An 11,763-nucleotide genomic window follows, 5' to 3' on the forward strand; every position below is an offset into this window, starting at 1 on the left:
GAAGTCCGGCATTTTGAACAGAAAATGTCATTTTTCATGAATTCTGATCATTTCTAGGCCTCGTACTTTAACGAACTCCTCCTAGAGATTTTATCGAATTGGCTCACAACTTGGTTTGTACAATCTATACACATGGCCGACGCTAAATTGCGAAGCTTTTAAGTTTCTGCCAGAGGGCGTGACCGTAGTGATCCGGCGAAGTTTGAAGTAATTTTTAAGCTTCGCCATCAAACATCAATTGGCTGTAATTCAGCAATACATGATTTGATGTGGTCGAAAACGTATGTGCATGATTGTAGGTTGAGCCTGAACCCATCTATGGTGGAATATTCAGGATCGGTTGTAGCGCCACCTGTTGGCACCAGGAATTGTCATGTCTTCTAGTTTGCATCTGTGCTCCAAACGAGATCAGTTTCTTGATCTCAAAGTTGGTGAGATAATAGGTAAGGCATTGACGATGAGTGACAGAGAAAACTGTAAGTTTGTGTCAAAGGGCGTTGCCGTTGGAGGTTGTCAAATTTCGGGGTCTCGCCATGAACATAAAAGTTGTTGTAACTTAAACATAATTGGTCAGAATGAACCCAAATTCAATACATTTAATCGGGCTTGCATTCTGAACAAGTGGATATGACAATCTTAGATGAACTCCATAGCGCCACCTTTTGGTCAGGTATACATTTTTCATCAAATTATGTGCTTTAGTTGCTGTTTGGTTTATCCAATCTTAATAAAATTGACACATTTGATTGGCAGTAGGTTCCTTGTTGACCGTGTCGCGTATCGTGGTCGTAATTTGAAAGGAATTGGCATTTTTATGTCACTCTGTATTTCTGGTAAAATATTAATTAAAAATCTGAGATTTTGTGTAAGGAAAATTAAATGGCAGTTTCAGATAGCTTACAACAGGACTAAAAAATCATACACTGGAACATATTATTTTCGAACAACTTCGTCACTCTAAAAATTAAAAAAATGAACTAATAACATAAAAAGCTATGTCTTTGTCACAAAATGTCAAAATTGACATCCGACTTCATAGATATGTTGTTTACTATAATGAGAAAATATATTGTGAATTTCATAAGCCTGAGTGGGACCGGTGATTTTCTATTAATATTTATGTTAAATTCACTGGATTCTTAACTCTGACTGACTGCCTGCAGCGGGTGACAGCCAGAGGAGCAGAGTAGAGAAAGGAGGGGTGCTCCCGCGGGGGACGGAGGGAGGGGTGGGGGGTGGGGGGGGGTGGGGCTTGTTATGCGCGCGCATCTCCCGCGGGGGGGCGGGGCATTGGAGCTGACGTTCAGCGCGGCCGCCATCTTGGATAAGGTACCGACGGCCATCTTGGAGAGGCTGGCAGAGATTTAGTTATGAAACAGGACGCTGTCACACATTAAAAATACGTACTTTTATGCTGAAAGACTTTGTATTATGCTCTTTTACAAAGACATGGTATGGAATATTGATAAATGTATAAATTAATTAATTGTATAAAGAAACAAGTTTGATTGTTCATTTGAATTTATTTGAAGGAGAGAGGGGTGTGTTGTTGTATTTATTTATATATATTTATTTATTTATTTGAGAGTGAGAGTGAACTTTGTAATATTATAAGTCCTCTTGGCTTACTATTCCTATCCATTTTTCATTGACTGTTTTTTGTTTTTTTTTATAGCAAAAGGTGCAAATAAAAATATACACCGTCGGAATTCGGAAACTGATGATTATTTCTTCATCCACTGCATCTTTCATCCACTGGTGCGTTCAGGGACAATTGGAATTTACTCAATTTGGCGAGAATTGACCATTGTGGTTTCTCCTGTTTACTGGTGTGATGAGTGATATCTAAATATTGTAATCTTTAAAGGAGCTTGAGGCTCCTTTTAAGAAATGAGACTCTATAGCGCCACTCTTCGCCACGACGGACGTTGGGGGTACTGCAGCCAACAGCGAAGCCGGCACGGGAGAACGGGGAGAACGCGCATGCAGCGTCATGTGACGTCACATCCGCAGGACAGCGCGGGAAATTCCGGGCACAATTGCAGCACATTTTGCAGCACACAGCCTGTTCAAGGCAACGGAGAGATACACTAGAGGGCTCATTCTTTTTGGTTTGGAACGCTTCATCTGACATTATTACTAGAAAACTCAAAACGTATACACATTTTTTTCATAAATCCTGCCTCAATCCTGCCTCATGCTCCTTTAATTACCAACTTCATCTAATTAATGTTTTTCATCTAACCTCAGTAGTGTGAGATATTGTTTCAATGGGAAACTGCACACAAACTCAGCGGCGGTTGGTGTTGTTTTTCCTATGGGCAAGCCAGGCCTGGTGATAAATTAGATTTTTCATGGTTTGCATTAATGGGCGTGGCCTAACGGCTCAACAGCGCCCACTAGAATACTTTTCTCTGCCATAACTTTTGAAAGGTTTGACATAAAGAGTCGTGGGTGGTATCATGGGACTCGGTATTGAGTCCTTGACCATAATTGGCGAAAATTAGCCCCGCCCCTTCTTCTGATTGGTTGTCCCGATTTTCTGCTATAACTTTTGAATGGTTTGACATAGGAAGTTGTGGGTGGTGTCATGGGACTCGGTATTGAGTCCTTGACCATAATTGGTGAAAATTAGCCCCGCCCCTTCTTCTGATTGGTTGTCCCGATTTTCTGCTATAACTTTTGAATGGTTTGACATAGAGAGTCGTGGGTGGTGTCATCACATTCTGTATGGAGTCCTTGACCTTCATTGGCCTGAATTAGCCCCGCCCCTTCTTCTGATTGGTTGTCCCTTTTTTCTGCTATAACTTTTGAATGGTTTGACATAGGAAGTCGTGGGTGGTGTCATTTTTGATATGCTTATGGGGGGCGGTGGCCGTGAGTGCGAGGGCCCGTTCATCGCTGCTTGCAGCTTTAATTATTATTATTATTATTATTATTATTCTCGCCGTAAATAAATTGCCTTTTTGGAGGCCTTAAAATGCTCAAAAACTCACCAAATCTTGCACACGCTTCCAGAGTCGCGTAAAATTACGTATTTTATGGGCGACAGGCATGGGTCCACAAGAATGGGCTCTATAGCGCCACCTATTTTATGTTTTTTGACGAGCCCCACAATATGGTTTGACTTACAGCAATGACCTTTATGTGTGTATTATATTAGACAAAGAGCTACAAAAAAGTCTTTTGGACCCATGGTCTAAGTTACACAGGAAGTCCGGCATTTTGAACAGAAAATGTCATTTTTCATGAATTCTGATCATTTCTAGGCCTCGTACTTTAACGAACTCCTCCTAGAGATTTTATCGAATTGGCTCACAACTTGGTTTGTACAATCTAGACACATGGCCGACGCTAAATTGCGAAGCTTTTAAGTTTTCACCAGAGGGCTTGACCGTAGTCATTCGGCGAAGTTTGAGGTCATTTTTAAGCCTCGCCATGAAACATCAATTGGCTGTAATTCAGCAATACATTATTTTATGTGGCCGAAAACGTATGTGCATGATTGTAGGCTGAGCCTGAAGACATATGTGGTGGAATATTCAGGATCGGTTGTAGCGCCACCTGTTGGCACCAGGAATTGTCATGTCTTCTAGTATGCATCTGTGCTCCAAGCGAGATGAGATTAATGATCTCAAAGTTGGTCAGATAATAGGTAAGACATTGACGATGACTGACAGAGAAAACTGTACGTTCTTATTGAAGGGCGTGGCCGTTAGAGGTAGTAAAATTTCGGTGTCTCGCCATGAACATAAAAGTTGTTGTAACTTAAACATAATTGGTCAGAATTAACCCAAAATCAATACATGTAATCAGGCTTCCATTCTGAACAAGTGGATATGACAATCTTGGATGAACTCCATAGCGCCACCTTTTGGTCAGGTATACATTTTTCATCAAATTATGTGCTGTAATGGCTGTTTCGTTCATCCAATCTTAATACAATCGACACATATGATTGTCAGTAGGTCCCTTGTTGACCTTGTCGCGTATCGTGGTCGTAATTTGAAAGGAATTGGCATTTTTATGTCACTCTGTATTTCTGGTAAAATATTAATTAAAAATCAGAGATTTTGTGTAAGGAAAATTAAATGGCAGTTTCAGATAGCTTACAACAGGACTAAAAAATCATACACTGGAACATATTGTTTTTGAAGAACTCTGTCACTGTAAAAATTTAAAAAATTAACTAATAACATAAAAAGCTATGTCTTTGTCACAAAATGTCAAAATTGACATCCGACTTCATAGATATGTTGTTTACTGTAATGTGAAAATATTGTGTGAATTTCAATAAAGTCCTTCAAATACGTGATTTTAAATGAATATTTATGTCGAATGAATCATTGCCACCCTGTCTCAGACTGTCACACACGTGAACGCGCAAACTTGCAGCTCTGAGTTGGGGAAGAGAAAGGGGAGGGGGCGCGCTCCCGCGCGGCTCGCGCAGGGGGACGGGGGGGGGCGGGGCGCTTATGCGCGCGCACCTCCCTGTGCATCAGTGTTGAGACGCCGTTAGTTTTGCGGCAACTAATACTCTAACCAGGCCCGGACTGGCCATAGGGAGAACCGGGAGTATTCCCGATGCGCCGGTCTAGGATGCCGCCTGCGTCTCTCTCTTTTTTTTTTTTTTTTTTTTTTTTTTACACAGGCGGCTGGTGCGCCGCAGCGCCGGCTATTTGACTTTTTTTCTAAGTTAGAGAGTCAGGCCAGGCCAATCAGAGGCCACTCAGGCCAGTAGCTTGTGAGTTGGGCAAGATAGTTGGTTTGTTTCAAATTAACACCCGCCCCAACAGTATCACCGAACAGACAGCGCGCCGTCGCCGCGTGTGCGTGTGCGTGTGCGCGAGTGGACCGGGAGACGAGTCCAGAGGCAAATAATGCACACCCAGCCGGGTAAAAAAGAAAAAGAGAAAAGGCGGCACCGAGAGGGAGAGAGAAAAAAAAGGCGCTGGAGGAAGACACGGCCAAATGTCAGCAAAGATGCGTCCGCACGTAAGTTGCAGTTCACTTTCAGGCTACACAGTGTAAATATGTAGCCTATAAGCCCTGGCCTTTAAATGAAAATAAGGATTGAGATTTTAAAATTATTGATTTATAAGACACTTAATTAATCAGTACTGGAGTTGAGGGGGGATGAGGGGGGGATGGCATCCCCCCCTGAAATAAAAACGGTCCAAATCATCCCCCCAGTAAAACTGCCGACATGCAGCTCGCTTTTTTCATATCTCTACCGACACAGAGACCACTTAAATAAAACCACACTGATTTTGAGTCAAACCCGTCTTTTTAAATTCAATTTTTATACAGAAAATAATTACAGTGCATGTATTACACCTTATTTCACAGCAGCTTTGCAATTGTATTATATTATTATCGGCTTTCAGCCGAGATCTGGTCGGGACCGCGCAGCGCCGCGGAGGAGGTGCATTCAGGGACCGGTCGGAATTCTAAATTTGACCGATTATCCTCCTGGTGCGTTCAGGGACAACTGGAATTTACTGTATTTGGCGAGAATTGCTTCATTTGCTTAAACATTATTTAAAGGTGACCTATTATGGCATTTAATGTATATTTTAAACAGGCATTGAATGTCTTAAAAACAAGCTTTTGAATGTTTTTTCTACATAAATGAGAAATTCAGCCTCTGGGCCATGTCTTTATTTTTACCGTTTCTAACCTTCTCTATGAGGGATTCTGAGGGGAGGGGGGGCTATGTTAATGAGGCTCTGTGCTGATTGGCTGCCTGAATGACGTGTAGGAGGGGAGCTTTAAGCCTGAATCACAGTTGTGGCTCAATGATGTATAAGGCCTTTGAGTTATTTATCTCAAAATTAATAGATTTCCTTAACAAAATTTATATTTTAATAAGTATCAGTAATTAAATTAACTTTTCAAGAAAGATAGACTCATATGTCCTTTACTTTTTGAAAACCATTTTGAAATACATTTTATCTATAATGGAAGTGTCACCCTCATAAAGCCATTTATGCATACTATACCAATGATTTATATTTCTTTTAGATTTATATTATACCAAAACTGATAGACATTAAATTTTGAATTTGGTACAAAATTGCGATTCGTTGGTTACCCCACATGACGGGTGGTCGGCCCAAATGATGAGAAACAGCAGACAGTTTGATTTGAGACAAATTTAAAGACAAATATTAAAGAATCAGCATAACTATGTCATTGTATGTTCCTATGTTTTTCATAATAGGTCTTCTTTAAAGAGGGATAACCTTCATTTATAGTTAGAAGGAGAACCATGAACATTTTCAATATTTTTTGCAAGACGTGGAACCACATTTATAAAGAAATCATGGAATTTATTAGCAATTTGTGTATGCTCTGTTATCTTATGCACCATCCTGAAATGTAGACTGGGCTGGAATAGATGATTTTTTTTCTTGTTGAGTGATTCTTTCAATATTATCCATAGATCATTTATTTATTTCTAATAAGGTGGTTGTATTTATTCCTATAATTTTTGTATGCAGCACAATTTAAAGGACTAGGACTTTGTAAATGCCTTTTATGAAGCTTGTTTTTCTTTAAAGCAGATTTCCTAAGTTCTATAGTAAACCATGGTTTGTTAAGGTTTTCAGAGCTTCCTTTATCGTCCTTTATCGGTACACACCTGTATCATAGCACAACTTAAAAAAAAAGTCTCCTGGCGCCATGGCCGAAACCCAACAGGAAGTCGGCCAGTTTGAATTAATCATGTCATTTTGGCGCAATTTATGCCATCCCTTCAGCCGCTTCTTCGCCCGAACCGTAACGTGCACCCAGGTGTGTTATACATCAAAATGTGCGTCTCCATCCTGCAATAACGTGCATAACTTTTCTCAGTCAAAAGCGTTACCGTGGCGATGATAGACGCCAAAAAGCGCGCCCCCACTTCATCTGATTGGTCCATACAGATAAAACTTCGTGCCTCAAGTCCCACAATACGGTTTGACGTACATGCACGAAAATCGGTACACACCTGTATCATGTCGCAACTTAAAGGAAAGTCTCTTGGCGCCATGGCCGAAACCGAACAGGAAGTCAGCCATTTTGAACATTTTGAATTAATCGTGTAATTTTGGCGCAATTTATGCCATTTCTTCGGTCATTAATACGGCCCGAACCGTAACGTGCACCCAGGTGTGTTATACATCAAAACGTGCGTCTCCATCCTCCGACACCACGCATTACTTTTCTCTTTCAAAAGCATTACCGTGGCGACGCTAGACGGCAAAAAGCGCGCCCACCCTTCATCTGATTGGTTCAGACAGAAAAAACTTTGCGCCTCAAGCCCCATAATACGGTTTGACGTACATGAACAAAAATCGGTACACACCTGTATCATGTCGCAACTTAAAGAAAAGCCAGGCCTGTCGATACATTTGATATTTCATGGTTTGCATTAATGAGCGTGGCCTAACGGCTCAACAGCGCCCACTAGAATACTTTTCTTTGCCATAACTTTTGAAAGGTTTGACATGTGGGTGGTGTCATGGGACTCGGTATTGAGTCCTTGACCATAATTGGCGAAGATTAGCCCCGCCCCTTCTTCTGATTGGTTGTCCCTATTTCCTGATATAACATTTGAATGTTTTGACATAGAGAGTCGTGGGTGGTGTCATGGGACTCTGTAATGAGTCCTTGAGCTTCTTTGGCCTTAATTAGCCCCGCCCCTTCTTCTGATTGGTTGTCCCTATTTCCTGCTATAACATTTGAATGTTTTGACATAGAGAGTCGTGGGTGGTGTCATGGGATTCTGTAATGAGTCCTTGAGCTTCTTTGACCTTAATTAGCCCCGCCCCTTCTTCTGATTGGTTGTCCCTTTTTTCTGCTATAACTTTGGAATGGTTTGACATAGAGAGTCGTGGGTGGTGTCATCAGATTCTGTATGGAGTCCTTGACCTTCATTGGCCTGAATTAGCCCCGCCCCTTCTTCTGATTGGTTGTCCCTTTTTTCTGCTATAACTTTTGAATGGTTTGACATAGGAAGTCGTGGGTGGTGTCATTTCTGATATGCTTATGGGGGGTGGTGGCCGTGAGTGCGAGGGCCCGTTCATCGCTGCTTGCAGCTTTAATTATTATTATTATTATTGTATTATTATACTATTATTAATAAAGTATCCCTATGGATGGATGGATGGATGGATGGATGAATGGGATGCCTGGGTCTGGGGCCCTCCGTTGTCGGACCCGTGCGGCTGTCGCCCTGTTGGGGGGTTCCCTCTCTCCAGGCCCATCTCCGCCCCCCCCCGCTGCCCTTGCAGCTGGGCGTGCCATTGGCTCCAGGGTTCCCGCTTTCGTTGGAGCTGGTGTCGGCCTGCCGGCGTCGACGGTCGGGGCGGTTCTGTCTCTCCAGGCAGGCTGGCCAGGTGGGGGTCGTTGGCCTGGGGGGTCATTGGCCTGGGGCGTGGGGGCCTCCTGGCCACATGGTCCCATGCCGGGTGGTTGGTGCTCGGCTGGGTCCTGGTCCACCACTGTGGGTTTCCTGGCTGCCTCTTCCCGTGGTCATGGGGGCCCCGACCGGGGCTTCCCTCTGCCGCCTGCTGGGAGCTTGCTGGCTGGGGGCCCTCTGTTGGCCCTCCGTGGGCGGCCAGTCTCTCAGGTGGCGGGGTTGTGCCCTCCCTCCTCCACTATAGTTACAGTTCAGGTAGAGCATCGTTTTGGCTTTACACACACACAGTTACACAGACATACACACCTGCTCACTCACCTACATACTCACTCCGTAGTTTTGGGGGACAGATAATTGCAGATAATCGTAGCTAGCTTTGATTCAGTCCCAGGGACCTGAAATTGTTGCTGTTTGTGTCTCTGCCTGTTCTCGTGTCTGTTTGTTTTTTCTCTTACAGATCTCCAAGGCTTGTGTGCTCGTTGTATAGTATATATATATATATAAGTATATGCCTTAGGTTCTTACAAACATGGTATTAACCATTAATATATATGCAGACAAAAAAAAACAACCTTGAACCAGGTCCAGCTAAATAGTAACATATACATATTACCTGTGTATATAAATATACATAAATGTTCATACATATGTGAGCATACCAATATGAACATTTATATAGGCAGTCAAGTATGCATACTTAATTGCATACCTATTTGTGTATATGCACACGGATGTATATAAATTAGATTTTGTGTTTGTTGTTTTTTTTTGTCTGCATACATATTAATGGTTGATACCAAGTTGGTAAAAACCTTAAGCATATATATGCATTTTAATATATCAAATTAATATATAACATAATTATTTTCCCTTTTTTTAAATATATGAATACATATTTATATATATATATATTTATATATTAATTCTAGTTAATATATTACTAATATACCCACACAGGTGGGTCTTTGTTGAAATCTAAAGTGTGGCTTCTCATCCTCTGGGATAGTGTTCTGAAAAAGTAAAACACATTTCAGTAACTCACATGCCTTCATTTTTGGGGATAAAAATTTAGCAATGGGATTCTGTTATGGACAAGCACGCACGCACGCACGCACGCACGCACGCACGCACGCACGCACGCACGCACGCACGCACGCACGCACGCACGCACGCACGCACGCACGCACGCACGCACGCACAGTGGTGACCCAGGAGGGATGGGGTAAATACCCTGGACTGCACAAGAGCAAAACAACAAGTTGTGGTCTCAGCAAATGGGCCGAGAGGCCATTTATTGAAAAAAATTAAACACATTTTTTCTTTTTTTTAAATCCAGATTCCCTGCAGGACAGCATTAAGTCCTTGTTCCTGGCTGGCTTGGGTTCCTCTGCCTGAGTGGCCAAATACGGGAGAAAATCAGTGGTTTGTCTATAAGAAGAAGCAAAAGCCACAATGACCAGTCTAAGCTTTTGTCTCACCACATTCTGAACTTTCCTTTTCTCCCTCCTGCTGATCCGGCCTGAATTCCCTCAGCTGGGTGTGGATACCAGCTTTTCCCCAACGATCATCTTTGATCCAGGTGCGTCTTTGTGTCTTGCTGCTTCCGAGAGCATATAGCTCTCCCTGGTAGCAAACTCTTCTCCTGTCTCACTCCCGTGACACCTAAATACATGTTTACACACTATACGTTTGTGTGTAAATATGTATGTATATGTGTAAATACCAGTAGACTGCAGAAGCACCAAAAGACTGTCCAGGTATGGAGTGAGGAGGCCACCACTGGTTTGAGGCCCCGGACTGGGATGTGTTCGCTGAGGGATCTGACCTGGAAGGCTACGTGGTAGCTGTACTGGACTAAATCAAGTTCTGCACAGAGGCAGCACAGGGGCCTCCAAAAACCTTTCATAGGGGGGCCAGATGGGGCCACTTACATTCTTGGGGTGGACACCAAATCTAAAAGCCGTCATTACAGGATTTTATTTTACTGTTGTAGTAGACAGGCTCAGAAATAAATAAATAAATAAATAAATAAATAAATATATATATATATATATATATATATATAAACGTATGTGTATGTTTATGTGCTGACCAGCTGGCCAGATATCTATCTGTATAATAAACCACAAGAATCTCCAGAAGGTCAGCCATCACCGGGATCTGGAAGTCCCAGGGTCTTTGCTCTTTCATTCACTGACACTTATAGCGGAATCTCGGTTGTAGCGCTTTATGGATCCTTTACCTGCCAGTATTGTCCACACTGGTGTGACATGGCTGGACTGTCTCTGGGGACAGTCTGTGGCTTTAATCTTGCCCAGTGTGGTAGCCTCTTGTTACTCTGCTGCTATGATTAACGCCTCCATCATGTTTTAATAAACCAACCTCTCCAGCCACTGGTAGAATGTTTCTGTCAGCCACATCTTCAGTTTGTCAATGATACATGCCATGCATATACTTCTCTTTCCATGATGGCTCCTCCTCCAAATCCTTTTCCTCCTGAGCGGATGGGCAGTGCCTGAGACATTCACTGAACTCCTTAGGGTCAATCTTCTTCATATGTTTCTAGATGTTTGTTTCTTACGGGATGGTGGCTTTGATGCCCATTCATTCCTGGACCTCCTCCTGCTTTCTCCTGCTGAAATCCTCCTTGCATTGAGGAGCTTGTCTAGATATCAGTGGCTTCCCTCTGTTCCTGTGGCAGGTTACTACACCAATGGAGTACCTGATTAGTAATAAGGTATTTTTGGTGATGGCCTGGACTTTGTTCTTCCTATTCAGTTTGCTCTTCAGGATCTGCCTCTCTCTTCAGGTACTTGGCTGTAGGTTTTACTGTTATTTCAGATGACTTACAAGGAAACATGCATATGGGACGAGCCCATTCCATTAAGAATGCAGTAAACCTCTAATGACAATCACCGTGTATACTGTATATGAATGTATGCACTCGTACTGAACTTCAGTGACAGATAGTCTGTACTAATCAAGAATTAACATAAACACAGTATATTACGTGTTTTTCCTATTCCTTGCAGGAAACACTGGTAAGGTTGAGGGCTAAGCGCAAAAAATAAAAACCTACCAGAAACATATTTTTCAAAAAGTGTATTTATTAATTTTGACTTTAATTACATCTCTATTTACAGTATTTCAATCGTAGTTGCTTCAACTAATTAAAAAAAAAAAAAAAAAATAATAATAATTTATTTCCTCAATAGGTGAAAGGTTAGCTCTGTAAATTTTTTCAACGCAAGTTACAACAATCATACCAAGACATTCAGCGAGTGTAGAATGTGTCAGAATCAAGGCTTCATTCTAGTTCTTACAGAAAGCTCAGATTAACGCAAGAACCTCACACAGTA

Source organism: Cololabis saira, chromosome 4 (genome assembly GCF_033807715.1).
Source record: "Cololabis saira isolate AMF1-May2022 chromosome 4, fColSai1.1, whole genome shotgun sequence".
NCBI classification, from domain to species: Eukaryota; Metazoa; Chordata; class Actinopteri; order Beloniformes; family Belonidae; genus Cololabis; species Cololabis saira.